The sequence below is a fragment of the Megascapheus bottae genome, chromosome 22 (assembly GCF_031878675.1).
Source record: "Megascapheus bottae isolate mThoBot1 chromosome 22, mThoBot2.hap1, whole genome shotgun sequence".
Taxonomy (NCBI): Eukaryota; Metazoa; Chordata; class Mammalia; order Rodentia; family Geomyidae; genus Megascapheus; species Megascapheus bottae.
The window spans coordinates 4178628-4203889 of NC_143530.1; the positions used below are offsets into that span (position 1 = coordinate 4178628).

Below are 25262 nucleotides of genomic sequence, written 5' to 3' on the forward strand. Positions count from 1 at the left end.
CGTTCTTCCTTCTTTTTGTGCCCTTCACCCTGCAAAAGACAAATGAATGACTAATGAATCTCTGTGTGTGTGTGTGTGTGTAGAGACATGATAAATTATGTCTCTAGACATTCACACATTGAGGAGCAGATTACGAAGGCTTGATAGCTATGTGCATATATTTTATTAAACGAACTCCAAGAAAAAGAAAAGATACATTTCTTTTTAAGTAGCTGTTGCTTTTTGCTCCTCAGATCCTCCGTTTGTTTTCTCCTGATGTACCTGTAGGTGTCACCTGAAGCTCAGGATTCTTCTGCAATCCCATTTGAAATGATGTCTCTTACTAGAAGACCATAGTGCTAAAAGCCCTCTCAGGAAAAGCATGTGCGTTTCATCATCTACATAGATACTCATGTCATCCTTTGTGAATGGGTTTTGAGGTCAATTAAAAATTAACTCTTCGTTATTATTTATAAACTGCAACAGATGGTAGCTGAGATGATCAGTTTAGCGGTATAACTAGAATACATGATTAACACAATCCTATTCTGTAGTTGCATCTTCATTTGACTTGCTTAAGCTACTAGTTCTTTATGGCCCATTTGCATTTGATTCTTTTATTTCTTTACTAACCTAAGTATTTCTCTTGAGATCAGGACATAATATTAGGCATTTACAGGCAGCAAATACAATATACAACCCATTTTCCCAAAGTCATTAAAAATGGGAAATGTAGAATTTAATAATTATAGGATTATTCTAATATGATATCTGTGTGTGTGTGTGTGTGTGTGTGTGTGTGTGTATACCAGTTTTATCTTAGCTCTGTATACTTTTTGTCCTTAATAAAAGGACAGTGGAGAACTAGCAAAGTGTTTGAAGGGTTAAATGAAATAATGAACACAACCTCTTTTAAACCAAAAGAAAATGAGACATTTGTTATAGAAATCATTCAAATTTATGGTAGCTTCACTTCTGTGCATATACCATGGTTGTTCTCCTCAAGGAGCTGGTAGCCAGTTTGCAGAGCTTGAAGTCACAAGAAGACTGAACAGCGATGGTGTAAGAGGGCTCTGGCTGTGCTGTGAGAACACACAAGCCAGACCACATGTGGAGGCTAGAGAGGTGAGTGGGCAAAGATATGCACTGTGTCACAGAGGAGCCAATAGCAGAGCACCATGGCGGGAAAAGAGAAGCGATGTGGCGAAAGTGGAAGGTTCAGAGGGGAAACAAGGGCGGAGGTATCAGACGAGGATTTAATTATTAACACCATATTCTGACATTTCCTGGTGGCTTGCTGGTTTCAGGTAGATGATACAGGTGCATTACTGATGTAGCCAAATACTTCTGTCTTCTTCCTTCAGCTTTATCTCAGCTTTGCTTTGCTCCCACACTTTTTGTATCTACAGCCCTTATGGTATGTAATGGCCGGCTTTCTCAAATGCCAATGGAATAGGAAGTAGGCAAAACAAACCTTTCTTTTCTCCTTTTTGCATAGAATTGACCAAAGCCTTTGTGATTATACAGACATTTTGGAAGTTGTGGCTTATCACTGATCTGCTTTGGAACATTTTAGAATAACTTAGTAGAGATGTTGTTTGTCTTGGAGTAGAGCCAGTAATTTCTGTTTATTCTATACAACCCATACTTACATCAAGCCCTGCTTGTCCTGGGGTTTAAACTCTGGACCTTATCTTTACTAGGCACACACTCTACCACTTGAGCCCTACCTTCAGCTCACTTTTCTTTGTTTTTTAGAAAAAGATCTTACATTTGCCTGGGCTGGCCTGGAGTCATGATCTTCCTGTCTCTGAACCTTGCATACGTGGAATTAAAGGCATGTAGACCAAATTTTTGTTTTCAGTTAGGACAGAAAATAAAACAAGGTAAGTAAATGTGGAAGAGCTTCTAATAAGTCCTACTAACTCACTTTACAGACATGAATTTTGATATGCAAGGGACTGCAAACAGGCTGAGGATATGTAAAGGCAATTTGCGTGAGTAGTACAAATGAGGAGGAGTGGAGGAATTACCTAACAGTTATCTAAGCACTTTCTTTTACAATAGGTTCTATGTGTGTGCATGCGTGCATGTATATGTGAGAGTGTGAGTGCTTGGTACATGTGTATGCATGTGTGTGTGTGCAGGTACTGAGGGTTGAACTAAGGGTCTCACATTCTCATTTGGCTTTTTTTGCTCACATCTGGCACTCTACCATTTGAGCCACATCTCCGCTTTCAGATTTTTGCTTATTAATTGGAAATAAACAGTCTTGCTGGTTCTAAATTGGTGTCCTTATTTCTCAGCCTCCTAATAAGTTGTTTTGGTCTCATATTAGGCTGTTATCTGCTTTCCTGCACCAGTGTATACCTTCAAAGAAAACAAGGCTTTAACGAGGCCAGCACTGGTTCATGAACCAGGGGAGTCCGAGACGACACTTTCTGAGGAAAGGGTCAACAGGAGCTCTGTTTCTTAGGGAGGTAAGATGGGAAGGGAGGAGTGTGCAAAGAAATATTGTATGTTAAATCCATGATTCCTACTGAACAGTTCGAGTATTTTAGCACTGATGTGCATGTGTGCATGTTTTCATGTGAGCATGTATGAATGAGCCTGTGTGGGTGGGTGGGTGACAGGGAGGTGACATACTATGGGGGTTAATGGTTGATGGGTACACTGACTTCTGGCTTGGAGGAAGGAATGCTGGTGATTGAACTCAGGCACTCATGTTTACACAGCTTCTTACTCAGCTGTGTGCTCCTACCTCATACCTCTAACCCTGTTCTGGTTATTTTGGAGACAGTGTCTCTTAGACTTTTCTGCCCTAGCTAGCTTCAATCCATAATCTGCCAGATCTCAGCCTTCTTAGTAGTTAGGATTACAGATGTGAGCCACAAGGGCTTGACTGTCTTGGTAAGATTCTTATCCCAAGTTAAGAATACATTTTACCTTTCTCCTTCAGTTTATTCTTCTTGTAACAGAATTTCCCTTTGCAGCCTAGGCCGATCTCAGGCCAGCTGTTTTCCTGCCAGCCTTAACCTCCTGAGTGCTGGGCTTACAGATGTGTGCTCCCCTGCTGGTATCACTAGGCTCACCCGAGTCTATTCCTGGAGGATCCCGGGTCTGATATCTTGAGCTGTGGACAAGGGTGGACTTGGACATTAGGTTGCTGCAGCTCCTGGCTGTTTTACTTTCTTATCAGCTTCTGCATTGGGAGCAAGTCATTTATTTGTTCACGTGAGCCTCCTCACTGTTCTTAGTACTGCCCTATCTACTACAATGTTCTTTATGCAGCTCAGAATTAGCTGAAGAAATAAATGTTAGTTTTACATCCCTTAGGAGTGATTAGGGTTGGCAGTAACCTAATGAATAAGATTTTCTTTTTTGCTCCATTAATACTAGTAGGAAAGGAAATCAGGTCTTCAGATTTCTGTTGACGCATAAAGATATGAGAGGACACGCGTGTGTACGGAGTTGTATTTATGCCCGTTTTCAAGGTGTGGGTTTGTGATACACAGAAATCTACAGCAGCCTATCCAGAGTAAGTTCTTCAAGTGGATTTCATTTGATTGAGTCACCTTGTCAGAGGAGAAACAAGATCATAAATATAAATGACAGACTTGAAAGGAGAGGCAAGTGGCATGCCACTTGCTCGCTTTCACAAGGCCCAATTTTCTATGCAATCCCTGGTGCATTAAGAAAAATAAAATGTAGCCTACGTGTTGAAGGGTGTTTTCAGGTGTTCTTTCATTACTGACGAGGCCGCTTCCATGGCACATCACAACACCTGTTTACGCTTTTCCTACGCAGTGAAGTATTATGGTTGCATGGCCTGATAAATGACACTTGGAGGACTGAAATGTGAGTTCACATGATCACCAATATTCACCAGAAGGCCACAAAATGCTAGCGAATCACCTCTATCCCATGTCCTTTCTTTAAAAAAAATGATTTCTGCCTTTGGCCTCTTTAATAAAAGTGTTCTACTGAAAGTAAGATATCAGAGATAAATGTTAGGTGGACTAAAATAAGTTATCTTTAAGACTTTCTTCAGCTGAGCAGGTCTCAACTTTCTAGGAGTTGCATTCACAGAATGATCACATTAATTTCTCTATTTTTCTAGACATTACTGAAGATAGGTTTGACTGCTGTCTTGGTGTATGTTAGCATAAAGAAAAAACCTGGGTTTACTTTCCACAAATTTAGTTTATAAGTGTGCCACATTTATACCGATCGCCTTAAAGCAAATTCATTTAGACTTCTCCTAAAGGCACAGATAAAAGAAAAATACCTAGGCAGATAAGGAAAAATCAGGATCTAATAAATGTATTTCACACTCAATTCTATGTAGGTCCTAGGTCCTGACTTGTGTTGATTTATAATCAGGAATGCGAGGGCCAGGTCCTGAGAACCTTTGTCTGAACAAGTGAGAATTAAGGCCCACCAAGAACGTATAACCTACCAGAAGAAGACCACACGACCACCAAACTCAGATCATCCTGAAGTTCTATGTCCACCATGACCGTTCCTCCACTTTGGACCACTATGCCTTTCAACTTCCCATCTGCCTCACTCTATGCCCTTGTGTTCCCCATTAACTCATTGTCTGGCTACTGGCTACCTCCTGCCCCTGTCCTGCCCCTCACTCTTGGACAAGCATTCACACTAGATGCCACCTGCTGTGTTTGTGCTCCCATGTCCCTATCTGCTCTGCTGGGCTCCCTTGTCCACTCTTTAGATTCCAGTCTATTAGCTAACAAGCTCTCATAGCAAGTAAGCTTTGCTTTCATAGGCAATGCCCTTGTCTACTGAAATTCAGTGTTTGTATGTTTGTTTGTTTGTTTTTAGGGCTAAGTGAGAGTGCTGCCTCCTCTCCAAACTCTGCCTCCAGTTTTGGCTTTCTCTGCATGCCTAGCTTATATTGGGATTCTTATTTCTTCTACAGTATTATGAAGTAATGTGCTATTAAACTCTTTTTTGGGGGTAGCCACTAAGTTTAATTCATATTGATTTTTCTCTCAAAGACTAAGTCTTAAATGTAATAGGTTCTTAGTAAACACTATGGAATTCACTATACAGTGCTTCTTTTTTAAACTCATTTCATCTTTCCTTACATTACCAACTCATTTTTGATAGCTATCCTGTGGTTGTAGCCGCTGGTTTCTCTGACTCTGTCTCTAGCCTTAAAAGTCACTTTTTAAGTTCTCCCTGATGTCTATGATTTCCAAACTTGTGAATTACTAGACTTACAGAGCTTAAGTAGTTTTCTTACTAAGAATAGGTTTTATGGTTAAATTTTTGAGAAAGAATGATTTAATCTACTTTGCCTGGTAATGTGAAGGTGACATAAAGCAATTTATTGGAAAGTGCTTTTTGAACTGTCAGTCACTGTTCAAAAGAACATTCATAGTGTATTCATCCTCATTAGACTGTATGACAGGTTAAGTTGATTTTCCACTTGCCAGGGCTCCCCATGTATCTTCTTCCTGCTTCAGTGTAGGGTCCTGGTTTCTCAGCCCAGTGCTCTCATGCTTCCATCTTGGATAGCTAGAACCTAAGCACTGGACCCAATCCTGCCAAGTGAGTCTTAACTAAAAACCAGTTCTGAAGTTAAGATCTGTTGACAAGAAGAATGAAAACAAAATATCCTGTTCCATTTTGTTGTGGGCAATTGGGGCTGAGGCGGGCTATGATGCTCTTCTAAGGAGAAAAGCTAACATCTAAAATCAGTAGTGTAAGGGTGTCAGAATGAACAACAATTGGAATGTGCAGCCCTCGTGGTGTAACTTTGCTACTGTACTGACCCTGAAATACCCCTGCCTCCAGAAATTGCCTGGCAGGAGAACAATCAGACTAAAAATGTATTAAAGTATTTGTTCCACATATTATACTCCTCATACCCCACACCATTTCTAATACGTAATTCTATTGTGTCCTTCAATGTCAACATGAAGTTTAGGTCCTTCAGTTTTCCATATTGAAATCCCATTATTTTGAATTTAATTTTAATTACATGTCTTATGGCACTAGGACTGATGTTTGTAGCTACTTGACAAAGTCCAGAGTAATTGTAACCCCAGGCAAACAGAAACAGATTGTTCAGAACATATGATTACATCATTAGTAGGATTTCACAAGCCCAAGGCTAGATACAAACAAGACTTAGACTGAAAACACACATGCTGTAGGCAAATAAGAGGATTCAATTAGAGTTACAACAACTACGCCCAGTGCTTCCAATTGTGTCCCTCCAGAATGGCAATATAAACGTTAGTCTGTCGTGTGAATATTTCTTTCTTTGTGATAACTATTTGTTCTCATTTTAATTTCTATTCTTTCTCTTTTCTGACCCTCACTATCAAATTAATATTTTATAATGGCTTATACAATCATTTAAAGTTAGAAAGACTGGCTGCTAACATGCTCAGAAATGCTCAAAACCACATGTATACTTTCTACAGATTTTGTCCTTACAGTATTTCATTTTTATTATTCATAATCTATGTCACCAAAATAATCCAGCTAATATTTATCAAACTTTGGTCTCAACATAAGTCGTGCCAAATGTGCTTTATCACTTGACCATTTTCAATGTTAAATCTTTACTTTCTAATTATACCCTTGCCAATTAAGTCCTAGCATGAAGAGAAATCTTGCTTGGATGACCCAAATGATTGTACTGGGTTGGTCATTAGTGTTGTGAAAACTTTATGATCCATGAAATTGATTAGTAGCTTAATGATTGTCCATAGGAACGAACCATAATGAAGGCTGTGTTTTCAACCACAGCGGAGACCTCTGGGGCCACCATGCATATATTGGAAGAGAGCCCCTAACAGTGACAGTAACCCAAAGTGACAAGGAATTCAGACAATAAGGGCCTAGGCCATATTTATAACCCATCATTTGTGTTACTACCAACATCTGATAACTTTATCATCTAGTGTGATGTCACCTAATTATCAAAGTGTTCAGTTAGGTAGGGCAGCACACAGGTGTGAGAAGGACAGAAATCATGACACAGATAAGAATGAGGGAGCCCAAGCCAATGACAAAAGCCAATGGAAAAAACATCTGAAATCAAAATGTAGCTACAACAGAAGAAGCTGTTGTCTGTTGTGATTGGTGAGGAAGCTCTTACCACTGACCATCCGTTGCAAACTCATATTTGGGTAATGGCAAGAGTGACGCAAACAAGGTTTAGGGTGATTGGCCTCTGATCTCAGCCATGTTAGCCTCTCATGCACCTCTGGTCAAGTCAGCTCATTCCTCACAGTGAAGAGTGACAAGCTGCATCCGTACTGAATGGTCAGTAGAGAGCAGCATTCAGGAAGCTAAGGCAGGACTCAGGTCTATCTCTACTGGTGTGATAGTCACTAGCTGTCACTCAAAAGGAAAAATGTTTATAGACCATGTAAGAGGTAAAGGGCTTATTTCCAACGTGTAGAAGGAAATTCTACAACTTAATACCAAAAGGGTAAGTAATCTGAAAATCATGTGCAAAAGGCTTCAAGTCCAAAGAAGACACATGAATGGTTAATGGGAATAACAAAAGATGCTCATTGGTTATCAGTGAAATGGGAATTAAAACTATAATGAGATCTGGTGCAGCCCTGTTAATGTGCCTATTACCAAAACAAAATGTTTATATGGATGTGGAAAAACCAAAGTCGTCCTCCACTGGTGCCTGGGAGTGGAAGAGTGCAGGAGCTGTAGGCAACACTGGAGAGACCTCAAAAACTAAAAAGAGCATCAAAGGGATCCACATGGGGAAAGAAGAAATTAAACTATCCATATTTACAGATGACATGATCCTCTACTTGAGTGACCCAATAAGCTCCACTCCCAAACTCGTAGAATTAATAAACCACTTTAGCAAAGTGGCAGGATACAAAACCAACCTTCAAAAGTCAGTAGCCTTCTTGTATACCAACAATACACAAACAGAAGGCCAAATCAAGAAAATTATCCCATTCGCAATAGCTCCCTAAAAGAATAAAATACTTAGGAATTAACTTAATCAAAGATGTAAAGGAATTATTTAATGAAAACTATAAAAGCCTAACGAAAGAAATTAAAGAGGACACCAGGAAATGGAAAGACATCCCATGCTCATGGCTAGGGAGAACCAACATAGTGAAAATGGCTATAGTGCCAAAATTGATATACAAATCCAATGCAATACCCATCAAAATCCCAAAGACATTCTTTACAGAAATAGAAGATATAATCCAAAGATTCATATGGAACAAGAAAAGACCTAGAATAGCTAAAACAATTCTAGGCAAAAAGAGCAATGCTGGTGCTATTACAATACCAGACTTCAAACTCTACTATAGAGCCATAATAACAAAAACAGCATGGTATTGGCACAAAAATAGACCAGAAGACCAATAGTACAGAATAGAAGATCCAAAAAAAAGAACCACATACCTATAGGCAACTTGTATTTGACAAAGGAGCCAAAGATACACAGTGGAACAAACACAGCCTATTTAATTATTGGTGCTGGCAAAACTGGGCAGCCACAGAAAACTAAAAAATGACCCTAGCCTTTCGCCATGCACAAGCATTAACTCAAAGTGGATCAAAGACCTCAATGTCAGACCAGAAACTGTGAAACTTACATGATAGAGTAGGAGAGACACTGGAACTCATAGGCACAGGCAAAACTTCCTGAACAGAATCCCAGGGTCACAACAGATTGGAGAGACTCGATAAATGGGGCTACCTAAAAATAAAATGTTTCTGCACAGATAAAAGCATAGCCACAAAAGTAGAGAGACAGACAACCAACTGGGAAAAGATATTTACTAATAATACATCTGACAAATGCTTAATATCCAGTATCTACAGGGAACTCAAGAAACTAATCCCCCCAAACCCAACAAACCATTCACTAAATGGGCAAGGGAACTAAAGAGAGACTTATCAGAAGAAGAGATTAAAATGGCAGAAAAGCATATGAGAAAATGTTCATCATCCATGGTCATAAAGGAAATGCAAATAAAAACAACCCTAAGATATCACCTTACCCCAACAAAAATGGCCAAGATTTTGAACTCAGAAAATGACAGATGCTGGCAGGGTGGTGGAGAAAAAGGAACCCTACTACACTGCTGGTGGGAATGTAGACTAGTTCAGCCACCCTGGAAAGCAGTGTGGAGGTTTCTTAAAGAACTGAAAATAGACCTGCCCTACAATCCGGCCATACCACTTCTGGGCATCTGTCCTGAACCCCATAACCCAGGATATGATAAGGACACCTGCTCAGCTATGTTTATCGCTGCACTATTCACAATAGCCAGAGGATGGAAACAATCCAGAAGCCCTAATGCAGATGGATAGATAAAAAAATGTGATATATATATATATATATAATGGAATTCTACATAGCCAACAAAGATAAAATAATGGCATTTGCAGGGAAGTGGATGAATCTAGAGTGAATCATGTTGAGTGAGACAAGTCAAGACCAAAGGAACAAAAGGCGTATGGTATCCTTAATATGTGGCTATTAGATCCAAACAGTACAAGAGCAGGATTCAATAGTTGCATACCCAATGCTATGGACATGGTATGGGAAATATAAACACAACTACATAGACATAAAAATCAATGACTCTATAGACATAATGTTTTATTACATAGATTGATATGTATCTATGATATATAAACTCTTAGCCTAATTTTGATTATGGTCTAAAATATAAGTGCCAGTGATTGTATATAGAGATTCCCTTCTTGAATACTTGTTTGTTAAACATGACATTTGAAATATAAAAATCAATGTTAATAAATTCTTTAATAAAAAAACAACTAAAAATAGCATGTCTAGAGCCCTCAATCTGGGCACATATCTCAATTAGAAACCAGAAAAAACAGCTAAGGTCTGCACTCAGTCAATCTGCTTTTTCATCTGGATGTTCCCACATTAAGCAATCAGTTGTTCTCGCATATTATGATGAACCTAGAAATATGTTTTATGAACTTATTATTTAAAAGAAGGCTATTGTAGATTTAAAGTTGATAAAGAAAATTGGTCAGAATTATGATGTTTCCTTTTCTAGCAAACTAAAAATAAGCAAAATCATTAGGACAGGGTGAAATGTGGAAAGCAAAACATGTAAAATTATTGAATCTAAGTAAAAAAACAAAGCAAAATAGTATGACTGAATGGAGTTTTTGAAAAGAAAATACATAGCTTTCTGAATTTAAGTAAGGGTTGAAAAGAATTCAGTCTCCCTCTCTTCCCCTTCCTCTCTGCTTAACTCCTGTCTCCTTCTGTCCCTTCTTTCTCTTATTTAACAGACAACAGACTTGGAAACTGAAACAAAATTTGAAACTATAGCCAAGCCAAAATTCATCCTTGTCAGAATTTTTTTTTTTGCTGATGGTCCAAGGTCCATTATTACTGGGATAGAATGCTTTTCCTTTAGACTTTCTGCTACTTCTCGACTCAGTCCACTATAGCTGTTCTGAAGAAACAATAAATCATTATTTCTTTTTTATGTTTTTTATTGTAGTTAATAAAAGGGTTACATGATATTTGCCAGATAGAAGGTGCATTAATTCACATACATTGATACCCTTTCACATGTCTTGGTACCCATTACCCTCCCCCCCACCCCCCCACCCGTCTTGGTTTTCCCCCCTTCCCTATCAAATTTCAAATAACCAAATACAAATAAATTCAATATATCAGATAACAAAGTGAGATACTATAACAATAGGAGATAACCAAGGGACAGCAAAGGAGATGAGAGACAACATAGTACATTAAGGACAACAATCATTCATTATATGGCTTTTGTTTCAATGTCCTGGAGGTCCTTTCAATTAGCTTCATACTATATGGCCTTATGTATCAAGGTTTTGCTCTATTGCAGATCTCTGCTAGTAGAGCCCAAGGTTTCTACTGATTATGACGAATCAGGGAAACCATTGAGCCTAAGTTCCTTTGAGTCGGGCTTACTTCACTTAATATGATTTTTTCTAAGTCTTTCCATTTCCTAACAAATGGGGCGATGTCATTTTTTTTTGACAGTGTTTTTCTGGTTTTCATGGTGTACATATTAGCCTCTAACTATAAATGTGTTCCTGTGTATTTTTGTTTTCTACTATTTCCAATGATTTGTTTCCCAAATATCATTTTGGATTCTTACTATTGTACTTAAATGCAATTTTCCCCCCAGGTATTCCACAAATTTGCTGAACCATGTATGCTGATTAAAGTTTTAGTGGATCCCTAAGGGCTTTTTTTGGTATGTAGTATGATAGCATATAAGATCAGATATGCTTTTACACATGTTTTTCTCTCTGGTCACCCTTTATTTCATTGTCATGTTAATTGCTCTGGCCAGAATGAACGCAACCATGAGTAGAAGTGGTGGAAGTAGAATTTTCATCTTCTTGCTCTTAGGGGAAGGAATTCAGTCTTACCTTGAAGTATGATGGGCAGCTTAGTATTTTTACAGATGCAGTTAGTCTGGTAGAGAAGCCCTCCCATTCATAGTCTGCTGAGTTTTTATCACAAGGGGGGATGGATTCCCTGGGATGTGTTTTACCTGTGATAATCAGGTGGGTTTTGCCCTTTAGTCTACTGATACTTAGCTCTGTATTATTGTGCATTCTGTAGGTCTTTTATGAAGGTACTCATTTCTCTTTGTGTGTGTGTGTGTGTGTGTGTGTGTGTGTGTGTGTGTGTGTGTGTGTTGTGTGTTGTTCTTGAACTTCTGGGATCAGATGATCTTGATGGGCCTACTGGTCCATCCCAAACGGATGCTTTCTGAACTCATTTGTCCCATCTCCAAGTCCAGAGATCTCTCATTTGGGACACCTATTAATTGGCACTTCACCTGACACCCTTCCCCAGGCCTTCTTTTATATAGTAGGAGATGGACGCTGGAGTTAGATTTAGGACTCCCCAGAAATGGGAAAAGCAATTTGCTTACTGGACATTCCAAAGTGACAAATGTTCAATTATTATAGCCTGTGGGAAGATAAACATTTTGAAAATGATTATTTTGTGTTACACGTTTATATTACAAATATAAAACACACTTTTATGGAAGTGCAATGACATTTTTATTAAGTAAATTGAAATATACTCAGTTTTGCATTTTCTCTTTGATATGTCTCAAGACAGGCAATGTAGATTGGATAAGATGTTTCCTAAGTAATTTACCGATACCAGTGGTAGCATGATTTCAGGTGAGATAAATCTCCACTAGTCTACAGAAAGCTCCTTGCAGTTTTCTCCTTAAAGCCATTCCTTGCTTTTGGATAGAAGTAGTAACCACCCTTGGAAAGCGGGAGACACTCTGTTCCCCCAGTGAGTTCTCATGCTTAGTTTTATGTCTTTTTCTTGCCACCATGCTCCTACTCAGCATCTAGTAAAGCTATATGCTTGTAAGCAAGTGTGGGCACTCTCCCCCATTGCCCTGTCTGCAGTGGGTATCCTCTGAGAGAGGGAGTAATTCCAAGAATATAATCTTTCTTGAAAATAAAGAGCCTGAGGATGAGCACAAGAGAAAACATACCTTTACTTGTCTGAGAAACTTCAGATTTCGAGAATGCTTGTTGCACTTTTGTCCTCATGAGTCTGAATATCACTCAACTAAGTCATTCGATAATGAGAAAAAATGTTTAGATGCAAACCCAAAACGAATGAAATATAGATGGGCAGCAAAACTTTAAATATGTTTGGAAGAGTGTGTCTTTTTAAAAACAAGACTTACAAGTGAAATGGATCCTTTTCTGTTCATCTTAAGAAGTACAAAGCTATTAAGACCTGAGAGTAATAGGCAGCCTCAAGAAAATCAATGAGAACTGAAAAGAACAGGATGTTATTCTTCACAGAACCCTTGAGAAGGGAGAACCCGACACCCTTTTGTCACAAGACTTTGTCAGCACATCCAGCTTCCACACAGGAAGTCACTGGACAGGTGTTGGTGGCACCCACAAAGAGAAGTGAAGGAGAAGGTACATGTTTACTGGACTTGAATGCTTCCCTAAAGAGAAGTGGCACCCTCAGACCCTTAGGGAGAAGGACCGTTTGTGTTAGCGCTAGGGAGCTGATATTCCACATGCTGTTTGAAACTTTTGACAGAAATAATTTGTGACTGTCTTAATATTTTGTTCTACAAGGAGTTGACAAAGCAAACAAACCTAAGTCATCTTTTGACATCTTTTAAGTCTCTCAGAGTCTACTAAACTCAGTGTCACTTCACAGAGACACTGAGACTTTAAGGCTGATTCTTCTAAACGTAAATCTTTTCTTCTGCCCAGATGCTATAATTATATTGCCCCTTAATCCCACTTCTGGAGGCTAATTTTGATATCCAACTTGTCTTACCTGTGGAGAACTCCTCTTGTCACACCTCCCTCAGAAAATTGTTTAATTTTTTTTTTTTGCCAGTCCAGGGACTTGAACTATGGGCCTGCGTGCTGTCCCTGAGCTTCTTTTGCTCAAGGTGAGCACTGCAGCCTGCCAGGCTGGCTTTGAACTGTGATCCTCAGAGCCTCCTGAATGGCAAGGATTACAGGTGTGAGCCAGTGGCACCTGGCTTGACAGTTGCCTTTTAAGATTCTCTTTTTCATAAGCTTTTCCGTCAGTATTGGCCTGCCTCTGTGTTCTTGCTAAGAGGCACATTGGGGAGTAGCTTTCCTGCAAGATAAGGAAAACTTTAGCAGGAAGGTCCAGATCCATTGTTCATGTTGAGAGTCCTAGATCACACTAGTCCTCTGACACCAGCTTCATTGGAGTTTCTGTCACACCCCTTATTTATTCTGTAATCCATGGCACTCCAGCCCTTCCTGCCCCAATGAAACGGCTTTTAGTAAGGGCTTCACTGGTTTCCTAATTACTGCTCTAATTGGACATCTTTCCATAATTGCTTTCCTGGATTGCTCTCCTTCATGTTCGGTTGCTTATTGCCCTTGACGTAGCCAAACAGCATGCTATTTCTTAAATTTAGCATTGCAGTACACATATTCTCTTACTATGTTTCTGTCCACTTCCTTTCATATTCCTGTGAGTTCCTTTGCCAATACCAAAAGCCTGCTAATCCCAATTTTCTCACATGTCTATTGGTCTCAGTCTACAAGTATGTTCTCTCAGAGACTATTAAACTCATTCACTCAAAATTTGGTCACCAAATCCTCAGTGACACCCTCCTAACAATAAATCCTTTTTTTAAAACTGGTTTTATTTTTTAAATTATCTTTAAGTAGTTGTGTCCAATAGTTTCCATTCAACATGTCAGTTTACGAGTATAAAGCATCTGGAACAGTTTCACCCCTTCTGTTTGGGTTTCCTTGATAAGTAGTTTTTAATCAAACTTATTCTAAATATGAGCCCAGGAGGAAATCACTTCATTTTCACTTTTAGGTAGGCTAACCCTGTTGTCCCACTTTCCCCACTGTCCCCTAGTATTTACCTAAGGATATATCTTCTTTAATTAAATATATCAAAATAATCAAGGACAATGCCCCAGAGATTTGCTTAATGGCATAACTTTTAATTATTAAAAAACACTCCACAAAACATTTCACTGTGGGACTACTCTTATATCCTTGATTTTTTTTCTAATGCCTCGCAACAAAGGGCTTCTCTCTGGCAATTTCACAGCTGCTAAGCCTCCTCTGATTGCTATTTTATTCATACACTCCTGGGAGGCATTCCTGCCAAAATGAAAGAGCATGTCCAAAAGAATGAAACAAGTTTCTGTCCCTAAAAATTCACCTGGGGCCTTCATTAAGAACCAGAAGGCTCATCTAATAAAATATTGCAGAAGACATAAATGGGGCAGGCTCAGATACCACCTTATCATCTCCTCCAGGATAGCTGGGTCTTGTCTTCTACAGTTTCTTCATTACCAGAAATTCAGCTAGTTCCTGGATACAATGGTGGGAAAACATCACATAATATCTCACATAATATCATGGTTTCTGTGTGTATTGCAGGCGACCTCATAATATGCATTTTATCTTCTGTTTTACTTTTTTGCATTTCATTGTAATTTTTCATATTTCTCATGGCTTTTCTCTTCCTCCTTCTCGTTCTCTCCCTCCTTTTCTCCTTTCCTCCCTGCTTTTCTTCTTCTCACTCTTTTTTTTTTTTTTTTTTTTTTGCCAGTCCTGGGCTTGAGCTCAGGGCCTGAGAACTGTCCTTGGACTTTTTCTCAAGGTTAGAGCTCTATTACTTGAGCCTCAACACCATTTCTGGCTTTTTTTTTTTCTATGTATGTGGTACCAGGGAATCGAACCCGGGTCTTCGTGCATGCTAGGCAAGCACTCGACCACTAGGCCAAACTCCCGGCCCTTCTTCTCACTCTTTTATTTAACAGATAGCAACATTTAACAACATAAGCCAGACAGATGTGCACCTGAATTTAAGAAAGAATAAAAATTATTTTCAAATTGTGGCCCAGAAAGGTGATCATACACACACACACACACACACACACACACACACACACACAAATATATATGCTTTATTGTTTGGCCAAATGAAGAGAGTTTTGTCCTTTTTTTGCCAGTCCTGAGGCTTGAAGTCAGGATCTTGCAGTGACCTTGGACTTTCTCAAGGCTAGAACATCCCCATTTCCGGCTTTTCTAAGTATGTGGTATTGAGGAATCAAACCCAGGTCTTCATGCATGCTAGGCAAGCACTCTACCACTAGACCAACCTGGCCTAGTGGTCATCGATTAGGTCCTTTTCAGTCATAGATTAGTGTTTGGGTAAGAGTTCTTATGTTAATATGTGGAGCACTTTTTGTTTGTATCTCTGTCCTCAAGTTCCATCGCTTCTGCAGTTCCTAATCTCCACCCAGTACCACTACTGAACTCATAAGAGCACCAGTTTCCAGTCTCTAATTCTCAGTTTCAACTCCAGAGGGAAAGCACACACACCCTGCCTATCATGCACTTTTCTTTGCTCAGGAACACCTTTTCTCCAGTCTTTCTTAGTCAGTGCCTGTAAGTCTTGACTCTATATGTTTTTCTTGACTGAATTTTTTAATTAAGCCTGGCTAAAGAGTAAGTACAATGTATGTTTTCTAACATATGTTTAATATTTGACTTATGTCTTTATATGAAACCATCCTTTATGCTTTGCTTAATATGTGCAAGCTTTCATCTCAGATTAAATGAAATGAATGATCATTCATCATGTTTCTGTAATTTCTTTGTGGAGCTCAGTAAAGTTATCAGGGCTTAGCCTTGCATAAGGAGTATATCTGTTGCATGGACCCCAGTGCAGCTCTTATATTCGTGTATTTTGAGATCGAGTACAGTGGGACTTAACATACCTTCTCTGATGATGATACACATGATTTCCCCCCTACATTTTGCAACTTAACTTCTAAGTGATTTCTTTTCTTTCTCTTTCTTTGTTTCTTTCTTTGTTTCTTTCTTTGTTTCTTTCTTTCTTTTGATCGTGGGGCTTGGAGATAAGAGTTTCATGGACTTTAGTGCTAGGCTAGCTTTGAACTGTGATCCTCAGATCTCTGCCTCCTGAGTTGCTGGGATTATAGGCATGAGTCACAGTGCCCAGCTGGACTTCTAAGTGATTTCTAAAAACCTTAATGTTTTTACACAAATAACTCTCTTTGGGGAATGATTTGACATAAGAATTAATCTGTAAAAATTTAGCTAGGCACGGGTAGCTCATGCCTGTAATCCTAGCTACTCAGTAGGCTGAAATCTGAGGATCACAGTACAAAAATAGCCTAGACAGGAAAGTCTGTGAGACTCTTACTACCAATAAAAGCCAAAAGTGGAACTATGGCTCAAGTGGTAGAGTACTAGTCTTGAGCACGAAAGCTCAAGGACAGTGTCCAATCCCTGAGTTCAAGCACACAAAACCTTCCTTTTTAAAAATGCAAATATTTGTCTCTGAAACAAAAGCCATATAACAAATGATTGTTGTCCTTAATGTACTATGTTGTCTCTCATCTCCTTGGTTATCTCATATTGTTATAGTATCTTACTTTGTTATCTGATATATTGAATTTATTTGTATTTGGTTATTTGAAATTTGATAGGGAAGGGGGGAAAACCAAGACGGGTGGAGGGTGTGAGGGGGGGAGGGAAATGGGTACCAAGACATGTGAAAGGGTATCAATGTATGTGAATTAATGCACCTTCTATCTGGCAAATATCATGTAACCCTTTTACTAATTACAATAAAAAATGCAAAAAAAAATTTAAAATGCAAATATTTGTCTCTGAACATTCATAAGAAGAAAATCTTTGTTCAATAGCTCTAAAAGTTTTCTATAGTCAAAAGTTTTTGGAGTCAAAGTGGTATTTTTAGGGGTTTGTTTGTAAAATGTGTTTGCAGCTGGGTGCTGGTGCCTCAAGCCTGTAATTCTATCTACTCAGAATCTGAAATTTGGATCGTGGTTTGAAGTTAGGTGGGGTAGGAAAGTCCATGAGACTCTTACCTCTTGTTAACCACCAGAAAACTGGAAGTGGAGCTGTGGCTTGAAGTGGTAGAGTATTGGCCTTAAGCAGAAAAGCTCAGGGATCTAGCATGCAAGCCCTGAGTTCAAACAGAAACCAGCAGAAAATAAAAAGAGAAAGCATTTAGACATTGTTAACCATACTTTAAAGACACAAGATTCTCCAAAAATAAATTGAAATCTTTATTATTACTACTATCGTTGTTGTTGTTATTATTAGTGCTGATATTGATGTTTGAACTCAGAGTCTGAGTGCTATCTCCTGCTTTTTTTGCTCAAAGCTGGTAATATACCACTTGAGCCACAACTCCATTTTTTGGCATTCTGGTGGTTAGGTGGAGATAAGTGTTTCACAGAGTTTCCTGTCTAGGCAAGCTTTGAACCATGGTTCTCGCTATTATCCCTCTGAGTAGCTAGGATTACAGATATTAGTCACTAATACTCAGCTTGAATTCCATGTTTTATGACCCTAAATATATTTCCTTTGTATTCACTCTTATTTGTATATTACATTTTTAATCACACAGACATGAACATTTCATGCACAATAATTTCAGAACTTATGAAATGGCCAACTTAAATTCATTACACCAAGAAGAGTTGAATTTTAAAAAATCTTTCACATTTCCAAGTTTCTCTTCTTGATCTGACTGTTCAGCAACATTCTTTAATCTTCAGCTGCTTTTCTTGGTGATAAGATGTTTCACAGTGTGGCTAATTACATCCATGAATTTTAAATTTTGGTAAGAAGAAAAGTTGCAAGAAGTTTCATTTTAGAGCTGTACAGACTAAGTTCCATTGTTAATGATTCTGCTCTCTTTCCCCTTCCTCTTTCCCATCAAAGAAAGAAGATGGAACTAGAAATGTGACATTTTTTAAAAATCAGGCCAGCTCAGCTCTAATCATCTGCACTGGTGAATCTGAGGCCTGTGGGTATCACTGTTGTTTTCAGCTATAAAAAATGGTCCCTTGCATGAATGGCTCAAGAAAAACTCCCTCTATGTGTAAAACCCAAGAAATAGTATTACAACTGAGATATCATTTAAGAAGGCAAGAAAAGGAGCTGATTTTCTTCAGGACTCTTAAGGAAAATTGGGCATCTTTGCATAAACGTTTTCAATATCATTCCTAGTTTAACAGGTTTTTAAAACTAAAACTATCAGAATTTTAAAATTTAGAATCTGTTTGAAATGTAGTACAATTATCTGCTTCAACTCAAGATGAAATGATTGCTAATTTTTTTCTTCTTTAGATCTCTTCACTTCCTTCTCCCAAATGAAAAGGCAATTATGTCAAATTTCTGAAAAATCTTGTGGCTGGCAATTGACTAGTTTTATTTTAGATGTCTTTCAAATGTTGGCCGATAGTATGTTCAATCTTCCTATCAGAAAAGCTTATCTATCCACACTTTCAAATTTTTAATAATCAAGTTAAACACATTTATTTGAGTTTGTGCTTAATATAATACATAGTAAGATGCTGACTAATTTATTTTCTATAGGCTACATATATCTAATACTAGTGATGGAATTTGTTTTCTTTATATGGTAAAGACTGTTCAAAATTTGACATTCTAATATAGTTTTAAAATTTGGACACATACATTCATAAGCACATATTCATATACATGTGAGTACTGTAACTACCATCTATTATCTACTTATCCACTACTTTCTCTGTAGTTATGGCTGGCCTCAGATTTGCTATGCAGTCCTCAAAACTGTGTTGTTCTACTCATCACTGGGAAAGAAGGGAGTTGTTATAAGCACGCTTGTTCCACAAATTTTTAGTTGTTGAAAATAGATGGCAGTGAATCACATCTGGACCCAAACTCCTTGGATAGACAGTACACTCCTTAAAACTGTCACCTGGCAGCTACATGTTCCAGCACATGCCAGCTGCACTGGAATCCTCACCAAACGTGCCAGTGATAAAGGAGAATCTACTTTCTTGAAAAAAATTTACCAGCATCGCAATGGTGTCATCTCCTCATATGCATACCAGCATTCAGAGCCAAATGAGAGCTCTGAGACATCTAAGGAAAAGAGGGTCTTGGAGCCGGGAGTTTGGCCTAGAGGTAGAGTGCTTGCCTAGCGTGCATGAAGACCCAGGTTCAATTCCTCGGTACTGCCTATACAGAAAAAGCCAGAAGTGGTGTTGTGGCTCAAGTGGTAGAGCTCTAGCCTTGAGAAAGCCCAAGGACAGTGCTCAGGCCCTGAGCTCAAGCCCAGGACTGGCAAAGAAGTTTAAAAAGAGGGTCTTATTTTCCTCAGGGCTCAAGGAAAATTGGATATTCTTTTATGAGGGCATTCTTTCAATTGGATGTGAGATAGAAAGACAGATGTTAAAAATTGAAGATCAGGAGCATGGCACCAATAGCAAAATGATAAGGCACTGACCTAACAAGTGTGCGGCCCTGAGTGGGATCAAAGAAAGATCTTAGACTTTGTGAACAGGTGTGGTGCCTCCAAAGATTTAATCCCAGCAACTGGGAGGTGGGAATGAGGAGCAGAGTCCAAGGCTATCCCAGGAGCTGGGTGTAATGGTATATACTTGTAATCTCTGCAGCTTTGTGCCAGAAGTACAAGGATCATAATATTAAACCAATCTGAGAAAAAAAAACACACTAGACCCTATTTGAAATGAAAAACAATGAGAGCAAAGGACAAAGCAGAAAGTTAAAAAGGGCTGGATATATGGTTCAAGTAACAGTGTTAGTGAGCAAGTACAAAGCCTTGAGGTTCAATCTCCAGCACTGTCCCTAGCAAATTCGTATTCTGGTCTAAGCTGGGGAAGTATACTCGAGCAGAAGCAGGCCACTAGGCACAAGAGTATACAGAAAATTTAAAAGTGATTCAAGAAGATAGTTTTGGGTATTGTTGTAAAGCTAAAGCAGGCAGTATCACATTTCTCTAGCCAAATATGAATAAATTCTTTGCCACTAAATATCAATATTCTTCATGACACAAAATTGCTTCAGTTACACCAAACTCAAAATTCTACAGATTTGCTAGTGGAAAATTCCATCAAATTTATCAAGTGTTCTTCCCACGATTATTTTGTGTAAAGAAATGATGATCCAGTAAGAACAGGAGGTGGAACATTAGGTCAAGACATCTGTAAAATTATGTTTGCAAATCATAAAGAGCTTTCTGAGTTACCATTCTTGGCAAAGATATCGAAGGAGAGCTAACTAGTAGGAAAACATTTGCCCACAAAGTAATAGGAAATGACTGTCACTTAATATGTTGTCAACAAACTAAAAAGCATGTAACTGAGAGAATTGGAAGATAAGTGGCTGGATTTTTCCTGGTTATTGGGTACAATTGGGGATTCTGTCTGGAAAGAGTTATGCAATCATCTCTGACTTTTGCCTATGGATCTCCAGTGTGCCTCATGAGATGTTGTAAAATGGTACCACATTTACTGAGGTAAGGTGAAAACTATTGGTAAGAATTTAATGATTATGTGGTGAGAGGATACTTTTTAGCTCATCAAATAGAGATCTAAGGCCATGAAAACAGCAATAAAAGTTGTTTCATAGATAAATATTGAAAATAGATAAATGTTGAAATATACAGTAGTAAAAGGATGAAATTGCTAAAATCAAACCTGAGAGAGTGTGCTTGAGTGAAAGACCTTGTGAACTGAGAATGATTAGGGGGAAAAGCCAGTAAGACAAGAATTTGAATGACACTCCTAAGAACTGGATTGCAGGGATTTAAAAGCTTACAGAGAAAAGAAGCTTTAAAAAATTTCTTAGCTTGTTGTGAAGTAAAGGGAAAAACATTGAATCTAAGACTGCCTGAATGATTTTCTAGGACTGGAAGAATCGAAAGCCTAACACATTAGTATTAGTGACTAAATTGAATAAATGCCTAGTATCCATTTACAACGGGAATTCTAAATAGTTGTTAGAGTCAGCAGTTTGTTAATGCCTGTGCAATCGCAGACTTGATGAAACTATGAGAATGTCTCTGCCATTTTTTGAACAACGCAATTTTCCTCTTATACATATTATGACTTACAAACCAAACATCCAAAGCTTTCAGATAAGAGCAGCTAAATGATAAATTTATTTATAATTTATTCAAACAGAAAATTCATTTTGAGTATCTGCCATATGCCTGGCAGTGTTTCAGTAATGTGAGTTATAATAGTGAGCAAAACAGATGCTCTCCCTGACCTCAGGGAATTCACAATCTAGTTGAAATGCTAGTTATGATATTAATAATTTACTAAATGAACATGTACATAGTTTTTGTGCCAGTCCTAAGACTTGAACTCAGGGCCTGGGTATGGTCCCTAAGCATCTTTTGCTCAAGGCTAATGCTTTACCACTTGAGCCACAGTGCCACATCTGGCTTTTTCTGAGTAGTTTGTTGTAGATAAGAGAGTCTCATGGTCTTACGTCTGAGATTCTTAGATCTCAACCTCCTGAGTAGCTAGAATTCCAGGTATGAGCTACCAGTGTCTAGCTGAACATATAATTTTCATCATGACAAATGCAGTGGGGTAATCTGAATTTTTCTCATGCATTGATTAATAAATAACGTGTTCAAGACTGACATTGGAGACCTGAAGGATTAGCAGTTACTGTGATGAGTTGGGGAAGCAGGGATTGAGCAGTGTCTCAGTGTCTGAGATCAAAGGCACAGTTTGTCTGAGATTAGTGTACGAAGGTACTGTTTCTTTGTTTTGTTTTTGTCCAGTCCTGGGGCTTAAAATCAGGGCATGGGCACTGTCCTTTCTCATCCTGTAGACTAGTGCTCTACAACTTAAGCCATAGCACCACTTCTGGCTTTTTCTGTGTATGTGGCAACCAAGGAATTGAACCCAGGAATAGGTGAACACTCTATCACTAGGCCACGCTCCTGGCCCAGATACTGTTGTTTTTTTAATGACTAAAAAATGCATGCCTTTATAGATTTCATTGTATGCATATTTCACATTTTCTTAATCCATTTATTGACCTAAGGACATTTGGGCTGTTTCCATAATTCAGCTGTGGTGAATAGTATAACAGTAAATGTGGTTGTACAGGGACTTTGCTCTATCCTAACTAGTAACTGCACACATGCACCCACACCCCACCCACACAAACACACAACATGGACGCACGCGCACACACACACGCACACACGCACACACGCACACACCACACAGGCACACATGCACACACACACACACACACACACACCACACGCACACCACACATCACACACACACACACACACACACACATTTTTTGATAAATATTAAAGAGTGATATCAATGTACCATAGGTTTTTTTTTTTTTGAGGTTTCATCAAGTTGCTTCCTACAGTGAGTGCACAAGTTTACATTCCCAACAAGGATGCATTAAGGTTCCTTCCCCATTATTCCCTCCCAGTCTAGGACAGCATTTGTCATTGTTGTCCCCACTGCTTCGCATGGAAATGGAGATTTCAGATTTTAAATTATGACAGCATTCGAAGTGTGTAAAGTGTTTAACATCGATGCTACTCTAACCTTAATTTGTTATTGAAATGTTTTGCCATGATGTAGTTTACACAAGCTGTTTGGCCTTGACATTTTAGGCTGAATTCAAGAAGAATACTGATTTAATCTGAAGTAAAAGAGTATTTCCAAAGGCAGTGGTACTCTTCAGCAGTGGTACCTGAGCACAGTTCTTGTCTAGAGAAGGCATTCATTCTTGCACTAGTAAAGAAATCCCAGTAATGGCTGAATCCATTTTCAGTTTAGGTTACTCCCCTTTATCTGTTACCTTGTGACAGATATTCCAAGAGGTGCTCATGGATAAGCTCACATAAAAGATGATGTCTACTGCCTTAGAACTCGTTCAGTCACACAGGACAAGTTCACATGTTTTCCATAGAGTGCCTGCTGAGGAACAATAAAGATAGCTTTACACACTTAAGATGTCATAGGCTTTTAAAAGTTGTCTGACAACATTTTTATGCTCCTAATTCCTTTTACTACTATAAATTATAAAATTGTTTTGCAGATTCCACTTTCAGTCGATGTCTTCTCAACTTCTTTTGCAATATTCTTACTTCTTCTATGTAGGGTCACTGGGGTTAGCTTTTCACTTGTTCTAAACTGAATACTGCCCCTTTAAGCAATTGGGCCTTGTTAGTGAGAGCTTATAATTGTTCCCTACCATCCTTTGGGATACAGCACTTCTGAATCAAGAGAAAGATTCCCTCACTCACCTTTCAACTAACTCTGGGCCCCATTGTTGTTCATAGCAATGCAGATATGTGCTGATAGATTTTTGCTGGCTTAGGGAATGAGGAACCATAAGAGATGGAACAGGTCAAGGCCTCCTCTGCCTTCTTCTTCCTCCTCCTCCTCCTTCCCCTTCCCCCCTCCCCCTTCTTCCCCTTCCCCCCTGCCCCTTCTTCCCCTTCCCCTTCTTCCCTTTCCCCTTCTTCCCCTTCCCCTCCCCCTCCCCTCCCCATCCCCCTCTCCCTCTCCCTCTCCTCCTCCTCCTCCTCCTCCTCCTCCTCCTCCTCCTCCTCCTCCTCCTCCTCCTCCTCCTCCTCCTCCTCCTCCTCCTCCTCCTCCTTCTTCTTCTTCTTCTTCTTCTTCTTCTTCTTCTTCTTCTTCTTCTTCTTCTTCTTCTTCTTCTTCCTGAGAAAATGCTGTTTCTCAAAACAGAACTGGAGGATTTCTAGAATTTTCTGGGTTTCCCCTGAGGATCCCACCTGCATGTTTGAGCTGACTTAAGCTCAACTGCATAGATATACAACCATAATTTGGTTTTATTTTGAAGATTTTTATTTTTTCAAAATGCTGATAGCATTCAGTCTTCAGAGTCCATGCATTCAGATCATGTTGACTCGGTGTGTTTGGTATGAGACCCAGGTGTCCGTCTATTCTCTCCTTACCCACTAGTGGATCAGGCAGGTTGAACTTCTCAGTTTTCCAGACCAGGTATAGAGTGAAGGTCTACAAAGGAAAATACATTGACTTTCTTCTCCTTCGCCATTTTGTAACTCAACGTGTACTTCAGGGGTCCGCTTGGTCTTGGAAGGAAATGTCCTTTAATATTTCTTACTTCTGAGGATGTTCCTTAGTTGAGAACCCATGCAATGCAAACATTGGTATTTTATAACCCATTGTAAATGTTCCCTGTGAGGAAACTTCAGAACCCATTATATATGCCTATGACTCATGGCACTTGGTGAAAGTTGAAGCTCTGATTGATTTTTAAAAGATAAAATTCATTCCTGGTTCCGATGTAGGGTGGATGATGCCCCCAAAGAACTCTCTGGAGGGTTACCTCCATTCTGTTGCTATGAAGCATTAATAATGAAGAAACTAGATCTCTACCTATCATATTTCTATTTTCCTTTCTCTCTCTGGAGTATTTTTCTCAGATTGTTTCCAAATTTATAAGACAAAAAGACATCAAATCCACCTAATTTCCAGTCTCTACTTGATACACAGATATACCCCTATCAGATGATCATTTATTCCTGGTGCATAATTACTTTCCAATAGTATGCACTCAAACTATTTGCTGGAATGTAGATGGTGTCAGTGATTGGGATGGATGTGAATCTTTTGGCCTTTATAGACTGCATCTCTAAGTGAATTGAAAAGTAACAACTTCATAGTAAACATCTTTCTTATCCAGTACCCCATATCTTCATGTTGTCTCAGTTCTTCCAGAAACTTCTCTCTGTTCTCATAAAAACATTTTAAAAGGGATGAACAAAAGTAGTGGGTTTATTTCTCTGTAGATGTTTAAATATTAACCCTGATTAAAGCTTATTATCCATCTATGATAATGAAATCTTACTCATCAAA

At 38.8% G+C, this 25262-nt stretch overlaps 1 long non-coding RNA gene across 2 annotated transcripts; it reads left to right on the forward strand.

The window, feature by feature from the left end:
- The first annotated feature begins 907 nt into the window (after positions 1 to 907).
- Positions 908 to 4994, forward strand: LOC150047600 (uncharacterized). 2 transcript variants are annotated; one of them, XR_016539218.1, is made up of 4 exons: positions 908 to 1286; positions 1738 to 1865; positions 2318 to 2459; positions 4363 to 4994. It is a non-coding gene; the product is annotated as an uncharacterized LOC150047600 (long non-coding RNA). The 2 variants fall into 2 exon arrangements; XR_016539219.1 differs by lacking the exon at positions 908 to 1286 and adding an exon at positions 1327 to 1396.
- Positions 4995 to 25262: the final 20268 nt, after the last annotated feature.